Consider the following 19,025-nt stretch of genomic DNA (forward strand, 5'->3'; position numbering starts at 1 on the left):
TCCATTCTAGAAGGGTACAAAGCCATAGCATGGCCTATGGATCTGGCTTGTCCTAGACTGCCCTAGTTTTCACACTGAGACAAGCAAGCCAGGACAGCTGGTCACCTACCTCCAGCCCTCTTCTCTGCTGAACCACTGTGGCTGCCTGCCGGTGCCCACGAGGCATTTCTCTTACATGTCTTGCTTTGCCAGCACTGGGAGGTTCCGCAAAGCTGGCCTCAGAGACAAGAAGCCTCAGGATCATCAGCCGTGTGTTTGGTTCCAGGGAGACTTAGCAGTAGGGATAGGTGTAAAGGGTTCCCTACTGAGGCTGGGGAGTGTGAGCAAAACCTTCGGGCCATGATGGAAGATGAAGGTTCAGTGGGGGCGTCCGCGTGGCTGTGGAGGCTGCTGACAGTGTCTCTGTGAGGCTTCTGCAGAGGGTGAGGGCAGAGCAGGCCACTGGCCACAACTTCTTCCCCTGGACATGAATCACATGGGGACTTTTGTTAGCTGTGTTCCTCCCTTTGCTTTAAAGATATTATATTTATCTTATCTAAAAATCTGAGTTTACAAAGGTTTCATTCTAAATCAATGGTTCTCAATCCTGGCTGCATAGGAAGATTACCTAAGAAACTTCTAGAATGCTCAGATCTCACCCTAGACTGGTTAAATCAGAATCTCTAAAAAGGGAACTTAGGGAATTTATACATATATGTATAATATAAATATAATATAAATATATATGCTATATAAAATAACAAGCATAATATCTAAAGGATTTTTTATATATTACCTTGAGTATAAGTGAATTTATATAGACTTTATATACACAATAATATATAATCATATGTAATTAATATCTCATTATTATATTATAATACTATATAAAATTCCTTTAGATATTATATATCATTATAATACATATATTGTGTCATTATAATATTATGAAATCATGTCATCATAATATTATAGTGACATAATATCAAAGGAATTTATATATAATTACATATACTATGTAATTATATATAATTAATATACCATATTATATTAATTATAATAGAACCTTATATAAAGCATTATATATAATTTCTTAGAAACTCATGTATATGTATGATTATACAACATATAAATGAAATTTATGTAACATTATAAACAATATAATACTAAATTATATATGATAGATAATATTTAATTATATATATGAATTCTTTAATATAAACTTACCTATTACATGTCGTGACATTATACATAAATTCCTTTGTACATGCATTATATACATATTATATAGTATATATAGTTTTACTATGTATATAATAAATTCCTTACTTTTCCTTAGGCTCCTCCCTTCTTGGTTTCCCCTCTGCACTCACCATCGCTACCACAAAGCACTATCAGTACACATGTACACACGTAATCTTCTCAGGGGAGTCCAGCCGTGACCAAGAGTCACTGATTCAGACGTTTAGGATGTGTGATAAGGGGATCCTGCAGGTCAAGTTCGCTGACTGAAGGACACGTGGGGGAAATGAGTCAGCAGATCCCAGGGCAGAGTGGGTAAGGCAGACAGGCAGGAAGGGGTGCAGGGAGATGAAATCTGTCTTGAAATTCAGGGAAATGACTCAGGAAAGGACCTGAGATTCTGGTCTAATGTTCAGGACTCCAGAAATCTTTCTCCAGGTGAACAGGAAGTGTCTAATCTCGTAGGCACTGCTGATGAATGAGAGGTCAGTGGTGTGGGCCGTGGACCCTGGAGTCAGAGCTTAGGCTAAAGGATCAGGTGAGAGGGGATGAAAATGAAGGGGAAGGATAACTGGCTACCACACCTGCCCAGGACTGAGATAAAAGGGCGCCGCGCTCTTGGAGGAAGAGTGAAGCGCCAGCTCAGCCTGCTCAGGGCACTCTTCCGGGGAGCGCTTGGATGAATTGCTGACCACTGTGGTTGCTTTTATTTGCCACGCCCAGCCTCGGTCCAAAGCAGCTGCCCTGATCTGATGCTGCCTTGCTGGACGGTGCTGTGTTCCCCGCAGGTGTTTAGGAAACACAGAGGACAGCGAGGACTTCAGCTTTGGCCTGTGCTTTCCGCACTGGGCAGCCTGGGATTCAGATGGAGTTATCTGAGGGTCAGATGAGTGTTAGGGCAGGACGTGTAGACCTGCTAAAGAAATGAGCTGCACACGTGCTGGTTTTCTCTTTTCCTAAACGTTCTTAGCCAGGCTGTTGGGATACGAGCTGCAAAGGTGAGGCCGTGGGTGCCATGGAGAGAAGGACGCCTCTCTGACCCTCAGCTATCAGCTCAGAGACTCTAAGCCAGTGGGTCAAAGCAATGGCATCAAGAGCATCACCTAAGGATTTCTTAAAAATATAGATGCCAGGGCCCCACCTCTAGGGATCCCGACTTAGTTGGTTTGAGTTGGGATCCAAAGTATAACTTTATTTAAATATTCTCCAAGTGATCCTAAAGCATAGTCAGGGTGAAAGCCACTGATTTTAGCTTTGGCTGGGCAACTAAATAGGTGATAATCAGGAAGGGATGTAAAGGGGGGGTTTCTAAAGAGGCTCAGAGGGCCGTTACCCTGGGACTGGTCCCGGTGCTGGTTTTTATCTTGCTCTTTTTGCCTGTTGATCTTTTCAGTTTTATAATTTTTTGGCTGTGTTGGGTCTTTGTTGTGTGGCATGTGGGCTTTCTCCAGTTATGGTGCTCAGGCTTAGCTGCATGGCATCTCGCTTCCCTGGTGGCTCAGTGGTAAAGAATCTGCCTGCCAATGCAAGAGACACGGGTTTGATCCCTGGGTTGGGAAGGTCCCCTGGAGAAGGAAATGGCAACCCACTCCAGTATTCTTGCCTGGAGAATCCCATGGAGGGAGGAGCCTGGCTGGGGTCACAAAAGAGTTGGACTTAGTGACTTAGAACAACTTAGTGACTAAACAGCAATCGTGCTTCGTGAGCGTCTCTGAAGTCTCTTTTCAGCTTTCTTGAGGTATAACTGACAAGTAAAATTGTAAGACACTTAAAGCATACAGAGTGATGATTTGATATACGTATACACTGTGAAAGGGTTCTCATCTAGTTAATTAACCATCTGTCATCTTCTATATTTATCTTGTGTGTGTGTGAGAGAGAGAGACAGGGAGCATTTCATTTGGCAAATTTCAATTATATAATACAGCGTAATCAGGTGTGACTCCTGATTAGGTGAAACCAATAAAGGTAATTGCATTTCCCTTGCACGCAACTGATATAAAAATGGCAATACCTGTGAAAGGAAGTCAGCTGGGTGGTCTCTGGGAAAGGTTCCCAGAACTCAGAACATTCTCTGTACCAGTCTTCAGACTGTCGTGTGAGGTTTGATCCTGGGAGGAGATCTATGAGGGAACAAGTCTCAGGATCAACATCAACACCTCGAAGGTGGCAGAGCCCAGAGATGGGAGGAACTCGGTCCCGAGACTTGTTGAGACTGACTGAACCAACCAGCCCTGGACCTGCCTTATCTCCAGATTCTGAGTGTGAGATGTGAGATTCTCTTTATTCAAGCCATTTGAGCTAGGTCTTCTGCTTGTTGAAGTCAAAAGCGTCCTAAACGATACATGTTATTTTAGCCATCTTAAAATTACTGTATTTTTATTTGTCTGCAGATATTTGTGTGTATATCTCATACATTCCTTGAGACAGAATCATGCTTTTTTCGTATTTTTTCAAACAGTTTCAGGTTCACAGCAAAATTAAGAAGGTACAAAGATTTCCTATACACTCCTGCCCTGACACGTGTATAGTCCCCACCCCCCTACGCCCCACCTCCATTAAAAGATCTCCCATCAGAGTGGTACATCTGTTACAGGTGGAACAGTGTACCAACTGTACAACAACAAATAGGGAATCTACATGGACACATTATCATCCCTCAAAGACCATAGTTTACATCAGGGTTCACTCTTGGTGCTGAACATTTTATGGGTGTGTGTGTGTTATTCGTTCAGTCATATCCGACTCCAACCCCATGGACTGTAGCCTGCCAGGCTCCTCTGTCCACAGAATTCTCCAAGCAAAAATACTGAATTGGATTGCCTTTCCTTTCTCTGTGTTCCCTGGTGGCTCAGAGGATAAAGCATCTTCCTGCCATGCGGGAGACTTGGGTTCGATCCCTGGGTTGGGAAGATCCCCTGGAGAAGGAAATGGCAACCCACTGCAGTATTCTTGCCGGGAAAATCCCATGGATGGAGGAGCCTGGCGGGCTACAGTCCATGGGATCGCAAAGAGTCCGACATGACTGAACGAGTTCACTTCACTTCACTTCCTTTCTGCAGGGACATTTCATGGGTTTAGACAAATGTAAATGACATAAGTCCACCATGATATTTAATAGTATCCTACAAAGTAGTTTCACTGATTTAAAAATTTTCTGTGCTCTATGTATTCATCCCTCCCCCACTCAAACCTTGGCAACTACCAATCTTTTTACTGTCTCTATAGTTTTTTTTTTCCCAGAATGGCATAGAGTGGGAATCAAAGAGTATGTATAGCCTTTTCAGCTTGGCTTCCTTTATTTAGTGATAAGCATTTAAGGTTTCTCCATGTCTCTTCATGGCTGAAGAGCTCATTTCCTTTTAGCACTCAATAATATTCCATTGTCTGGATATATCAGAATTTATCTATCCATTCATCAGCTGAAGGACATCCTGATTGCTTCCAAGTTTGGGCAATTATGAATGAAGTTGCTAGAAACATCCATGTGCAGGTTGCTCTGTGCACTTAAATTGTTTAACTCTTCCAGGTAAATACCAAGAAGCATGAATGCTGAATCATGTGGTAAGAAGGGTTTGTTTCATTTTGCAAGAAACTGTCTTCCAGAGTAGCTGTACCATTCTGCTTTCCCACCAGCAATCCAGGAGCCTTCCTGTTGCTCCACATCCTTGCCAGCACATGGTGCTGTCACTGTTCCAGATTTTGGTCATTCTAATAGGTGTGTAGTGGAGTCTCATTGCTACTTTCATCAGCATTACTCTAATGACATATGTAGAGCCTCATTCCATGCACTTATTTGCCATCTGTGCATCTTCTTTGGTGAAGTGTCAAGGTCTTTGGCCCCTTTTTTAATTGAGCTGTTTGTTTTCTTATTGTTGAGTTTCATGAGTTCTTTGTATATTTTGGATGACAGTCCTTTAGCAGATCCTTTATCTTTTGTAAGTATTTTCTTTCAGTCTGGGTCTCGTCTGCTAATTCTCTTGAGATTGTCTTCAGAGTCATGACATTTTATGTGGGATTTTTCCAAAGTCTTGAATGCGATGTGTTTGAGAAAACAAATGAATTATTTATTTCCATAAACATTAAGACTTACTTTGTGTCAAGCTTATGCTAATCACTGTGAACACTAGAATGAAAACAAGCTTGGAGCATTTTTGATTGTTCAAAACAAAAACAAGGCATTTCATCCTCTTAAAGAGAAAGTTGGTGTCTTATAAGGATGTGAGCAGATGGACCACTCACAGTTCAGTTTGTCTTCTCCTTGCCTCCAGCTTATCTGACTCACGTGGTCTCCTGTTTGTGCCTCTCTTTCTCTGCTTGTGAATTCTCCTTTCACTACTCACTCACCAAGAGATCACATGTCATTTAGTCCAGATTTCAGAAGGAAGAATTTTGATTAGCTTATGATCACCTTTACAGGGTCAAAGCCTTCAAGCCCACTACCTTCTGGGTCACGGGACAGCATTAGATCGCGTGTCCATTCGAGTGACAATGACGGTCTCTAAACAATAAAATATTCTGATGTGTTGTCCTTGAAACTATAAGAGGAATTTAGGAGTGAAAGGCCCTGTGACCTGGATCTCTAAAAGGATGACTTAGAAATAACTCCAGGGACTTCTCTGATGGGCCAGCTGTGAAGACTTCACCTTCCTACTCGGGGGTATGGGTTCCACCCCTAGTCGGGAAGGTAGGATCCCACATGCCTCATGGCCAAAACACCAAAATATAAAAAACAGAAACAATACTGTAACAAGGTCAATAAAGACTTTAAAAAAGAAAGAAGGAAAATAAAGTTAGGCTCTCTGTCAGCAGTCTGATACCTTCCAGCAGCCCCTGTGTCTCTGCGTCCTGCAGTGCTGTGACTGAGTGGGGCCCACGACTGCCCACCACAGGTTTACTGCTGCTGCTAAGTCGCTTCAGTCGTGTCCGACTCTGTGAGACCCCATAGACGGCAGCCCACCAGGCTCCACCATCCCTGGGATTCTCCAGGCAAGAACACTGGAGTGGGTTGCCATTTCCTTCTCCAATGCATGAAAGTGAAAAGTGAAAGTGAGGTCGCTCAGTCCTGTCCGACTCTTCGCGACCCCACGGACTGCAGCCCACCAGGCTCCTCCGTCCATGGGATTTTCCAGGCAAGAGTACTGGAGTGGGGTGCCATTGTCTTCTCCAAACACAGGTTTACAGCATGAAGTAAAATGGAATCAAAGTCTCTCTTTTAGAAAAATCAGCAACGATTCTTAACCTGTTTTGGGGAAAAGAAATAGAAACTGAATTATCAAAGCTGGAAGAAAAATGTGTTCCATAGGAACAAATCATCCACAGTGTTATCGTTTCTGAAGGACTAAAAATACTTGGAAATGTTAAATTAACTAGTTAAGATAAAAGCAATGTATGCGGCAATGTTGTAGTTTTTTTACAGTCAGATACTCCTGGACATGCAGTTATGTTTCCAGAGAGGTAATCACATTGGCATGAACTTAACCAGGAAGAAGCAGAGTTAACCTGATGGATTCAGTGTACATAATCACTTAAATGGAAGATTTTAATTTTTAAACAGGAAAACACAAGTGTGATTTCAGAATTATTAGGAGAAAATTCTTGGAAGAAAAAGATAACTTACCCTTATTAATTTGAAAACGACTCTAGAAAGAAATAGGGAGCGACACTTTCTGCCTCTTACTTATCTGCATTTTCTATTGTTTCTACAGTCAGAATGTATCACCTGAGGAAAACTTAAGTGTGGTATTTTATATATGAATTGTAAGCAATTAAAAGGAAAAGACAGCAATTTATCTGGTGTAGCAGCCAGCATGGCGCCGTAAGTAAACAGAGGCTTTCCTTTCTAATGCCTTTGATGGTGACGATCTCCATTCCAGAGTTAGCACATGGAGATGACACAGACACCCTGGAAACACACTGGAGCCTATTTTGGTGCATTTGAATTTAGAATTGAAGTACTAAACCCATGTAGGTAGTGTCAGATGACGGTTGGTCATGTGAGCATTTTTGCGGTGACTTCACTATGTACTTAAATAGAAGATGGACAGCTGTGCAAGACACTATTTTCATCTGCCTCCAGTCTCGGGTAAGCGGTTTCATCTAGACTGTATCTAAGCACTCAGTCCCTAGTGAAAACCCACCAGAGTCAAATGTAGCGACTTAAAAAGCAACCCATTTTGTAATAGGAGCAGGAGGAATAAATGTGCTTTAAAAGACAGTGTTCTCTGAGGAGTGGGTTGACTGAATACCAGTCAGGCCATGTCACCGCTGCTCTTAACAATGTCCAGAGCTCCTCATCACTGACAGAATGCAGTTCTCTTCCCCACTCCATCTCCAGCCCTCGTCCCAACTTTTTCTCTAACCTTATCACCTCCCAACATCTCTTGATACACCCCACTTTCTGACCATCTGAGACTGCCCTTTCCTGAGCAAGCCTAGCATTTTCTGATCTCTGTATGTTAAAGTATTCGTCCTGTGAGTGTGACCAAGGACTGAGAGGGTAACAGGCAGGAAGGCCAGAGGTCTCCAAACGGAGGAAATAGGCTGCAAGTGTCAGACATTTTCATCTCTCTTAAGCGGCAGGAGGAAACAAACTAGCGATATATTTTTCCTTCTCTATACAAATTTAAAAGGAGGTTTCTCTTAAAATACTGTGTTGCCATAATGACACCTGGTTTCACCTGAAGTTAACTATTCTCAAACCTTGAGATAACCTATGCATTTTTTCTTATGGGAATGTTTGTCTTAAGCTATGTTAATGTACTATGCATTTACCCCAAACTCTGTCTTCAAGTTGGTTCTGCCTAATGGCTCAGAACCCACTTGACAAACCAGTATGCTATACTCAGATATTGTTCCCCTAATCTATGTAATATCTGTGTATAACATACTGGTTAGTCAAGTAGGCTCTGCCATTGTTCCCCTAATCTATGTAATGGAGAAGGAAATGGTAACCCACTCCAGAACTCTTGCCTAGAAAATTCCACGGATGGAGGAGCCTGGTGGGCTACAGTGTATGGAGTCATGAAGAGTCGGACACGACTGAGTGACTTCACGACTTCACGAATCTATATAAATGAAACTATTTGTATGGTAATCTGCCCTTCTACAAGATTCAAGTTAATCATGTTATGGCCCGGGATGAATCGTCTGGTGCCAAGACTATCCAAAAATGCATCTTATGGGTGAGGGGCCTGGTGCCATTCTGAGTTTTAAGACATTCCTTTTGTTCATTAACAGACTGTTAGTGACTCTATAACATCCAGCTGAAGACAAGCAGGGGGGTGCTCTTTCTGCCCCCTTCTGATGCCAATGTCAGAAGCTTTCTCTATCTCCTTTATACTTTAATAAAACTTTATTACACAAAAGCTCTGAGTGATCAAGCCTCATCTCTGGCCCCGGATTGAATTCTTGTCCTCCGGAGGCCAAGAATCCCAGCGTCTTTTCATTCAGCAACAACCTTTCAGGACCATGGTAAGGAGAAGACTCTGCAGTTATGTACTGACACCTGAATGATTTTCCATCAGTTTCCTCCAATCATTACTGCCAGGAATGGGGACCCTCCAGCCATGCCCTTCAATAGCAGCCCTGTTCCCTGAGGACAGCATGTGTTCACTGGACCATTTGGTTCCAGGAGGACTTGGGAGTGTCCCCCGGGTTCCACGAGAGTCAGATGAGCATGGAGGTAGAGCCCAGAGTCTGGATTCCAAGCCAAGGGACCTTGGGTTGGTCCCAGACTTCAAGTCCTGGACTTCTGCTTCTTCAGCTGACTCTGAGGAATCAGGATGCCTGCTCTGCTTCCCTCAGAGTTTGGGATGAAGAGTACATGGATGTGAAAACAGGCATTCACGTCTCAGTAAATCTCAGCTCTCACGTTAGTTTAGCACAGGGGTTTTCAGCCTCAGGGCTGCTGACATCTCGGATGGCTGGATGATTCTTTGCGGGTGGGGCGCTGGCCTGCATGGATATGTGCTTACTAGATGCCAGCAGCACCACCCAAAGTGTACGCTGTCAAATGTCCCTGGGGAGAAAGTGCCCTGGGGAGAGCACTGGGTGTAGGATGAGCTTTCAGAGCTGGGTTCTGGTCACACTTCCATCTTTCTCCCCACGCTGCTCCCTCAGCCCCGTCTGCAGGCTTTTGTGGTCATCAAATGAACAGACCTTTAAAAAACTCCACGTCCAATGCCTTCCCCCACTCTCAGTCAGCCTGTTATAAAGATGTTTTTGCAGTTATCCATGTGCAGACTTAGTAGCTTCTCTGGATTCTGTCCACAGAATCTCCCAGAAGAGAACATCATTTCCTGGGTGCTAAATTCAAAAACACTTCCTCTTTTCTAGTTCATCCTTCCATCATTATTTACTAAACAATCCTACTTTTGACACACAATCTCCCTTAAAAATACACATTTTTTTTCCAACCTACCTGCAGACCTATTGTGGGTCTCTTTTTTTCCCTCACACATCGTTTTTATTCTGTTTTTTAATATTAAGAAGGTAACACGTGTATTACATTTTTTCCCAATAGTACCGAGATGTATTAAAGGAGCTCTGTCCCCTTGGCTTCCCCTCCTCCTCCTTGCCCCTCCCATCCAGCTTTCACCATCTCTCTCTAGTAAGGTGAAAAGTTGAAAGTGTTAGGCACTCAACTGTGTCCAACTCTGCGACTCTGTAAACTGTAGCCCACTAGGCTCTTCTGTTCATGGGATTCTCCAGGTAAGAATAAGGAGTGGGTTGTCATTCCCTTCTTCAGGGGATCTTCCTGACCCAGGAATTGAACCTGGGTCTCCCACATTGCAGGCAGACTCTTTGCCGTCTGAGCCATCAGGGAAGCCCCTTCTCTCTCCAGAGATAACTGTTAATTCCTGGTGGATCTTATCTTCTAGTGGCCTATCCAGAAGCATATTTTTTTCTTCACTGTTTTTTCAACATGCTAATGTTTGTATATGAAGATGATAAGATTTCTCTTATTCTGTCCCTAGCCAGACTAATTCTCCATCGCTGAAGATGGTCAAAGAGGAGGTTTTATTAGTGCTCTGCAGGTGTTGAAAACAGATTTCCTTCCTGCAAGAGCCCCACAGGAGCAGCCACCGAGCTCTGGAAACACTGGTGGCCCAACATGTCCAGGAGAACCCCTGCAGGTATTCACACCCTAACCGACATGTTAAGACCTCCATTCTGTTCTGTTCCATTCTTTTTTTTTTTTTCCCAAAGAAGCAACACGTTTTGCAAAGGACCCTGATGAGAGAGTACGGACAGGTTTATGCAATAGCAAAAAATAGCTACACCAGAGGCGGACAATTAGGCACGGTGTGACTGGAGCTCATTCCAGGGACTGTGCTGCTTTGAAAAGGCTCACGGATTAAATTCTTGGCTGGAAGACAGTAAGAATTATTTTGTTTCTGGTTCAGCAGCTTGTAACCATTTACAAACACAGGTGTCAGTGTGCAAAGGAAAGATTTTTTAAAATACCATTTGAATAAGGGCCATTTTTAGATTCTTTCTCTGATTCCTTTGTTTGTTCAGCACGTATCATCGGTTTTGGGCTGTCTTGGGGGGCAGAGTTTTGAGGAGGAGGAAGGCATCAAGTTGACTGAGTCATGGATACTGCTCTCTTTCAGGGAAGAAAGAGATTGTCTACATTATAAAATGCAAATATAATGTGAAAAAGGTCACGAGGGCGGCTAAGATGCTGCAGACGCTACCAATATACTTGTTTTCCGATGAAGACTGCCGTAAACAGTGTTTCTAGCACACCTAGATGTCCACGGACCAAGAAATCCAGAAAGGCCACGGGCGACAGCACAGCACAACTCAGCCGGGGACATCTGCCGGCTGCGGATGGAGCACGGGTCCCGCAGGTGGGGTAGGAAGAGGAGACGGCGAGTTGAGTGTGGACAGCCCTGTCTTCACAGGCCTTATCCTTACTGTCTACAGGATGATGTGGCAGTCACATTTCTCCGCGCTTTCACGGTGCTGCCAGAAGCAGCTCTGATTTTCTTGTCTGACTTTTTCTGCTCAGGTCTGCCACTTGTGAATGAAGGATCTTAAGAGCTGTATTATTAGTCAGCTACTGCTGCACTAAAGCTCTGTGAAAGACAGCCCTAAATCTCTCTGCAGTTTACAATCCTAAACATTATGTCCTTGTTTGTGGTTCTCTCAGTCAGCTGAGATTTGGCTGATCCGGGTTGGGCCGGACAGGGTCCCAGGTTGCCGGTCTTGTTGCGGTCTGCTTCACATCACGGGGGTTATGATGTCAGATCACAGAAATGCAAGGTTCCAGGAACAAACATGAGCCGGCGAGCCGTACTGTGTGATGGCGCTCAGAGAATTCAGCCCACACTGTCTCTTCCACTCATGTTTTTTTTGGTCAGAGCAAGTCATACATGGCCTGGCTCAAGATCGGTAAGGCAGGGAGGTAAACAGTGCCTACGTGAGTGGGAGAGACTGCCAAGTCACAGGGCAAGGAGGAAATTCATGTCATTCAGAGACAGCGTCCAGAACTGGGAACAGTTATCTAATCAGCTATAAGGAGTTGCCATTTTCCTCAAAGAGCAAAACCTCACAGTGAGACCTAGAAGGAAGTAGCCTCTTTCCATGGACTGGAGTTGATGCCAGCCTGTGGTGCTGAAACCCGTGTCACTGCCCCTGTGTGGTTGGAGCTGAAATGGCCTTCACTGTAGAGACTTGATGAGTCTGGTCCCTGGCTTCAGATAAATTTTGGGCCTGCTGCTTCACAGTCGGTAAGGAAACGTGCCATCTTTCTTTGTGGAATTCTTGCCTGTTTATTTCCTTCCTCCTGCCCCAGACCCACAGTTGTCATGCTGCTCCAACCCGCTCGCTGATAGCTACTCCTGCTCGGCTGCCTGGCCGCTCTGGAGGCCCTCTGCCCTCCCCTCTCATCTGGCCCAGGGCTGTGATGCTGCCAATACTGGCTACAACTCTGGAGCTCAGTGATGGATGACAGGCTTGAGGGTGGGCTGGGGGGTTTGTTGCAGGGCCTGTCTTTAGACGTGGAGGCCTTTTTCTCCACTAAGAACCTTTATATGTGCCCACCCCCAAAAGAATCTCACAGACCCATAGGACACGAGTGCCAGGGCGATAGTGACTGTCTAGTCAGCCCACTGTTTCACAGATAAAGCCAATGAGACCAGAGAAGCGAGTTCCTGACAGAATGAAGACGGGGGCCTTGGACTTTGGCTTCTCAGTTTGGTGTACCCCTGGCGTCTCACCATGCCCATCCTTCCTCCATTTCACGCACACTGTGGCAGGATACTAGATGAAATTCCAAGAATAAGCGGTTGGGGAGCTCTGCACTCCATTTATACACCTGTCTAAAGACCCCACGACTAGCAAATTAGGCTACTATTTGGGCTAGGAAAAGGAGGACTCAGTTAAAATGCAAAGATAAAGGGTTAATTCTTCAATTTTGATCTTCTAAAGGCCTGAGGCGGAGAAGGCAATGGCACCCCACTCCAGTACTCTTGTGGAAAATCCGATGGATGGAAGAGCCTGGTGGGCTGCACTCCATGGTGTTACTAAGAGTTGGACACGACTGAGTGACTTCACTTTCACTTTTCACTTTCATGCATTGGAGAAGGAAATGGCAACCCACTCCAGTGTTCTTGCCTGGAGAATCCCAGGGATGGAGGAGCCTGGTGGGCTGCTGTCTATGGGGTCGCACAGAGTCGGACACGACTGAAGCGACTTAGCAGCAGCAGCAGCAAAGGTCTAAGGAAGGAGATAGTCCTCCCTACCAACTCTGGCATTCCCAAGGCAATATCAGAGAAAACTGGAGGATGGATGGAGGGACCCGGAAACAACTGAACAGTGAAAGTTTTCGTCACTTAGTCATGTCCGACTCTTCGCAATCGCATGGATTGTAGCCTGCCAGGATCCTCTGTCCATGGAATTCTCCAAGCAAGAATAACGGAGTGGGTGGCCATTCTCTTCTCCAGGGGACTTTCCTGACCACAGGGACAGAATCTAGGTCTCCTGCATTATAGGCAGATTCTTTATCGTCTGAGCCACAGGGAAAACAACTGAAGCTAATCCTGAGTAACTGAGAAATCACTGAACCGCTGACAGGTTGCATTTGTGACTGTATTCAGTTTACCACGACCAGAACGGAAAGTCAAAACTGATGCTCTAATAGAAAAATAGAGCAAACTACCATCTTTCCATACCTGAGTTTGTGTCTATAGTCTGTTGGCAGGATAGTGGCATGAATGGCTGGTACTACAGGTGGAAGGAGGGGTGAACTGCCAGCTAATATCTGGAAAAAGATCTGGAAGGGTTTAAACATGGAACAATTTTGTTTTGCTTATATGCACTTAAAATTGTTCCACAATAAATGTATAATGTTTTTACTATAATTTAAAAATGTACTATTTCAATTTAAAAATAATTACCTCCCAGCCTCCCCTATTCTCTCCCACTGGATTCAAATACCCTCAATTTTTGCTTATTTTTGGCATGACCCACATACCCTGGAACTGGAGTTGTTCCTCCTGGTATCTTTCTTTATTCTGTTATAACTTGCCATCTTCCCCAAGCCTTTGTGCTTTTGCATTTTATAGTTTCGTGGGTGTTGGGACTTAGTTGGCCAGCACATCATCAACTGCAAATCTGGAAAGTCAAATTAAACAGGAAAACAAAAGAACCCACATTAAAGTCATTCATCTGTGTTTATCATGCTAAAGTGCAGTCTAATACAGATACTCTGTATTTGTTAATAATCTATGTCCTTCAAAAATACTTGAAGGGACTTAGAAAAAAAAAGCTATCAGTATATGATCTGATCAAAGCTGAAACAACAGTGGGAGGAAGTTTGATTTCCTTTAACAGGCATGGAAGGCTGCAGATGAGTGAGATCAGGGTGGTCAGGTGGGGAGACCAACCAACCAGATCTTCTTAGTAGGTTCTGATGGGTATTGTGGGATGGAGGGGAGGCTGTTTGACCAGTGTGGGGGCGGTGGAGGCTTCTGAGAAGGCAGTCTGGTGGAGATGCTTCCTAGACTAAGTCCTGGAGGATGAATCAGGGTTAGCCAGGTAAAGGAATGTTCCTGGAAGTGGTGAGGAAACCTAGGCTAATGGAAGTTCCACCCCCAAGCTTTACTTCTAGTTCCAGGCTTTTGGGCCAACAAAGTGAAACCAGAAAATAAGTCATGCTATTTATTTCTTACCGTGTGAGAAAGGGTACATAACTTTCAAGGAACAAAAATGAAACGCTATAATAGTGATTCTTTAGTTTTATCATGAATGAAAATGCCCCCAAACATCATTAAAATTGCAGAGTTCTGGACCTCAGCTCAGATTCAGTCATGCTGTTATGGGGTCCAAGGCTACATATTTTAACAAATTCCCCAAATGATTCTGGGGTATGTACCCTTTACCCCCAGTCCACCTAAAAAATACTGCTGTAAAAGGAATTTTTTTATTCGCCTACTCATTCATTCATTTTTTCATTCAAAAACAAAACTATGAAGTACTGTCCTAAATGCAGGGGATAGACTACAGAACGAGGCAGAGAAGCTCCCTGCCCTCGGGGGGATGTTGGCCACTGGGATGGGACTCCTGCCTCTTTGGGCCGGTCAGCCTCTTCTTCCTCGGGTGCTCCCCACAGGGCCATCCGGACTAGAGACCACAGGTCACTGCGGCTCCTAACTGCAATCCTTCTCAGTTTCCGTTGTGGTGACCAGACATCTGCTTAGGCCCTGGAGACTCTGTCGTGAAGGAGGTCCAGGCTGAGGCCGAGGGTGGAAGCTGCTAGAATCCCCCCATCCTGCAAAAGCTCCTCCGAGGAACCAGCTGAAGGGTAAGTGACCAGGGGCAGCAGCCAGGATGCAGGGGCAGAGCCACCAAGGGTTCTGAAAACAGGTCAGTAGGAACCTGGCTGGGAGAACTCCCAGCTTCAATGGCACTGTGCTACAGACTGAATACTCGTGTCCCCCTCAAATTCAGATTTGAAGCCCTAACCTCCGATATCTATATTTTTGTCTTGGGGGGAAAGGTGATTAGGGTTAGTTAGGGCCATGAGGGTGGAGCCTTCCTAACAAGATCAGGGTCCTGTAAGAAGAGATGCCAGAGGGCTTGCTCTGTCTCAGTGCCATGTGAGAACACAGCTACAAACCAGAAAGAGGGTCTTCACCAGGACCCCACAGGCTGGCACCCCGATCCCAGCATTCCAGCCTCTGAACTCTCAGAAAATAGGTGTCTGTCGGTGGTATTTTGCAGGGCAGCTGGTGCTGACTATGACACAGAGGAAATGCAGTCAGCTCCTGTCCTGGCTGGAATTCCCGGCATGACCTGGGGTTCCACCCCAGCTCCAGCCCTAGTGCCTGCCCATTCATCTCTCTGGGTGCTTCTTTAGAACCTCCGACCTTAACCTGCACCACCCACTCAGTGGGCTTCAGAGTGATCTACAGGCCCCACCTGACGTGACTATTATTACATTGTGTGAGGGCCCGCTTCCTTTTTAAGCAGAGTGCACACCCTTAACTACCACCAGCTAGCACTGAGAGAAAGAGGGGCGCCCCAGAAAGTATGTGTAAGCATGTCAGTGTGTTTGTGTGTGTGTGAGCATGCATGTACACTTATGAGTATGTGAGTGTGTCTGTGGGTGGGTGTTGAGAGTATACAGACCATGGCTAGGGTATATACATATACATATATATATATATTTTACATGAAAACAGAACTCAGACCCTACCTGTAGCAGCAATCCAAGAAGCCGAGCACTAATCCCTGTAACACTGGGTCTAATTTTTCCTCTGCTTCTGATTTAGGAGAAGCCAGATATGCATCTCTATTGGAGAAGGAAATGGCAACCCACTCCAGTGTTTTTGCCTGGAGAATCCCAGGGACGGGGGATCCTGGTGGGCTGCCGTCTATGGGGTCGCACAGAGTCGGACACGACTGAAGCTACTTACCAGCAGATATGCATCTCTAAGCAATGGCTGGAACCCATCAGTAGAACTGGCTTCTGGTACCCCATGCCAATGGCTCCCATCAGGGTACTGGAGCCTTTACGTTTTCCACTGTAGAGCTTTCCCCACTCCTCTACTAGACTTTGAGTCTCTGCCTACTGCAGGAGATGGTGGCTGACTCCCTGGCTGTCGCAAGCTCTCCATAAATGGCCTGTGCTTGTTTTCTGGTTGCTGCTGCTGCTGCTAAGTTGCTTCAGTCGTGTCCGACTCTGTGCGACCCCATAGACGGCCTCCCACCAGGCTCCCCTGTCCCTGGGATTCCCCAGGCAAGAACACTGGCGTGGGTTGCCATTTCCTTCTCCAATGCATGAAAGTGAAAAGTGAAAGTGGAGTCGCTCAGTCGTGTCCGACTCTTTGCAACCCCATGGACTGCAGCCTACCAGGCTCCTCCGTCCACAGGATTTTCCAGGTAAGAGCACCAGCGTGGGTTGTCGTTGCCTTCTCCGTGTTTTCTGGTTGGCCTTCCTGTATTTTCCACAGTGCGTGAGTGTGTTAAGCATGTGTATGAGGTGTGTCTGTGTGTTGGAAATGGTGAAGCTGGGGGATGGAGGGGAAAGTTGGGGTGGGGAGCCCTGCAGTCCCTGCAAGATAATCCCTTCTGGGATGTTCTTGAAAGGGGATGATCCCTTTCTGACTGGAGGGGTGGGGCAAGAGGGAGGGGAGGAGGAATTGGATGACAGTCACCTCAGAGAGTTGATTGTGAAAGCCAGACTCTTGCACAAAGTCATAAAGAGTGGCTCCAACCAGTAATGGTCTTCTCTTCCCACCCTCCTGAGCATAAGGAAGAACAGGGCATCTTCCAGGTACACTACCTCCTTTCTCTCCTCCCTCCCCTTCCCTGAAGGCTGCCGGCAGGCACACTGACCCCACCCCCGCCTGCAGGCCTTGCTCTGAGGCTCCCCGCTGCCTCACACCTACCTGCGACTGGGACCCTGACTTCCTGCCAGGAGGTGTCAGGATTTAATCTGAGGCCAGGTGGCCACTGCCAAAATGAATGGTTGGTAAAATTAGAACAAACGGAGGTAAATAGCCCTTTACCTCACACGCATCACCCTGGGATTTAACTGCAGTGAAGAGATCGCTGAGGTGCTGCAATTTTCTGATCAATGATGGTAATTTTCTCTCCCTTAAGATCAGCTTAATCACTCTGAGGGTCTTAGAGAGCACAGGGGTCAAAAGAAAATTACAGAGTGGTGCAGGGCTTCTCTGCAGCTTATTTTGCACATCGTTCCGAGTGATGCAGTGCTGTCTGCTCAGAAGCAACACGGGGGACCCTCAGAGAAACTGTGAGACACTCATAGGCGGTGTACACGCTGCAGAACACAAGTCTGTGCTCTAGCTGCAGACAGACACCTGCCTCTGCAGACCTTCCTGCCAGACGAATCTTAAAATCAAAGAAACCAAGGCTTACACCTTGCCAACCACATGCCTTAAGCCTGAGATCCAAGATGGTTTTAACAGAGTGTAAATGGCAAAATGAACAGAACGTTCAGGCCCTGGGCCTTTTCTCTGGCACATACGCGGTGCAGCGGGAGAAACGCCTGCTCACACAGGAATGATTGCCCTCAGACTCGGTGCTAGAGGAGCTCAGAGCCGGCAGTCAAGGTTTTGATTAATAGGTCCTTGCCTGTTGTTTCCAAGTTGATCATCCAGTTTTGAATTCTTTTCTTCTGCTGTTTGTTCTAAATTGTTACCTAAAGCACAAAAGCATATTTTATCAAGACTTGACTTAACTTCTGGTTAAAAATATTAAAATGCATACTGTCAATCCATTAACACTCTGATTATTACATGAACCATCAACCTGTTTCTGTGGATAAGAACTGAGATAAACAGTGACCGTGGACAGGGAAGCGCAGCAATGCACTAAACGAAAAATGGCCAAGTCCGGGGCTGAGGAAGCCAGTCATTTGTGCGTTCACACCGACCCGGCCACTGCAGGTGGTACGGACCGGAAGTTGATGCCTCACGGTAAGCTGCAGGCAAAGGTTTAGAGATGGGATGGGCGTCTGCAGCCTCGCTCTGTCTGCCTGTCTCTCTTGTACCACAGCAAACGTGATGATGAAATTCCATTCTTTTTCTGTTGTTGTTCTATGAACTTATTTCTCAAAAACAGTCTTACGATATTTGTGGAATAAAATACCCAATATTTATGTGGAATTCCATTCTGCAGTGCTTAGACCCTAGACCTAAACCAAAGAAAGGCCTTCAATAGAACACAAAACACCTAGCCTATTCTAATGGCTCTCGACACTGGTATAAACTGTCGTGTCTTTCCTGCAGTTTTTCATTCGGGTAGGCGTCCCACACCCCCTTCCAATCCAACTCAGTCTACTTTGTTTTGTTAGGTAGTTAGAATAGGAAAAAGGAGTCCAAAATGGCAGTGGCTAAAAGACAAAGAAAGGGAAAAGCCGTGAAAAGGGAACAAAGGAAAAACCCACCTCACACCTGGAGAGTGAGACCCTCAGGTGAAAAACCACGTCCCTTCTGGCTAGCCCTGCTTTGCACAGGGCAGGCTCAGGGCGTGGGAGACAACGCATATAAAAAGAGGGAGCCAAGATGGGTTGAGGCCTCTCCTTTGGGGTCAGCTGACCCTCACGCCTCAACATTCAGAAAACAAAGATCATGGCATCCAGTCCCATTACTTCATGGGAAATAGATGGGGAAACAGTGGAAACAGTGGCAGACTTTATTTCTGGGGGCTCCAAAATCACTGCAGGTGGTGACTGCAGCCATGAGATTAAAAGATGCTTACTCCTTGGAAGGAAAGTTATGACCAACCTAAATAGCATATTCAAAAGCAGAGACGTTACTTTGCCA

General features: G+C 45.5%; 1 long non-coding RNA gene across 1 annotated transcript; it reads right to left on the reverse strand.

Annotated features, from left to right (window-relative positions):
• Positions 1–1,960: 1,960 nt before the first annotated feature.
• On the reverse strand, positions 1,961–13,842 carry LOC133228508 (uncharacterized). Its single transcript, XR_009730231.1, has 3 exons — positions 13,706–13,842; positions 13,404–13,504; positions 1,961–6,463 (listed from the first exon to the last, which is right to left on the reverse strand). It is a non-coding gene; the product is annotated as an uncharacterized LOC133228508 (long non-coding RNA).
• Positions 13,843–19,025: the final 5,183 nt, after the last annotated feature.

Source organism: Bos javanicus, chromosome 17, assembly GCF_032452875.1.
Source record: "Bos javanicus breed banteng chromosome 17, ARS-OSU_banteng_1.0, whole genome shotgun sequence".
NCBI classification, from domain to species: domain Eukaryota; kingdom Metazoa; phylum Chordata; class Mammalia; order Artiodactyla; family Bovidae; genus Bos; species Bos javanicus.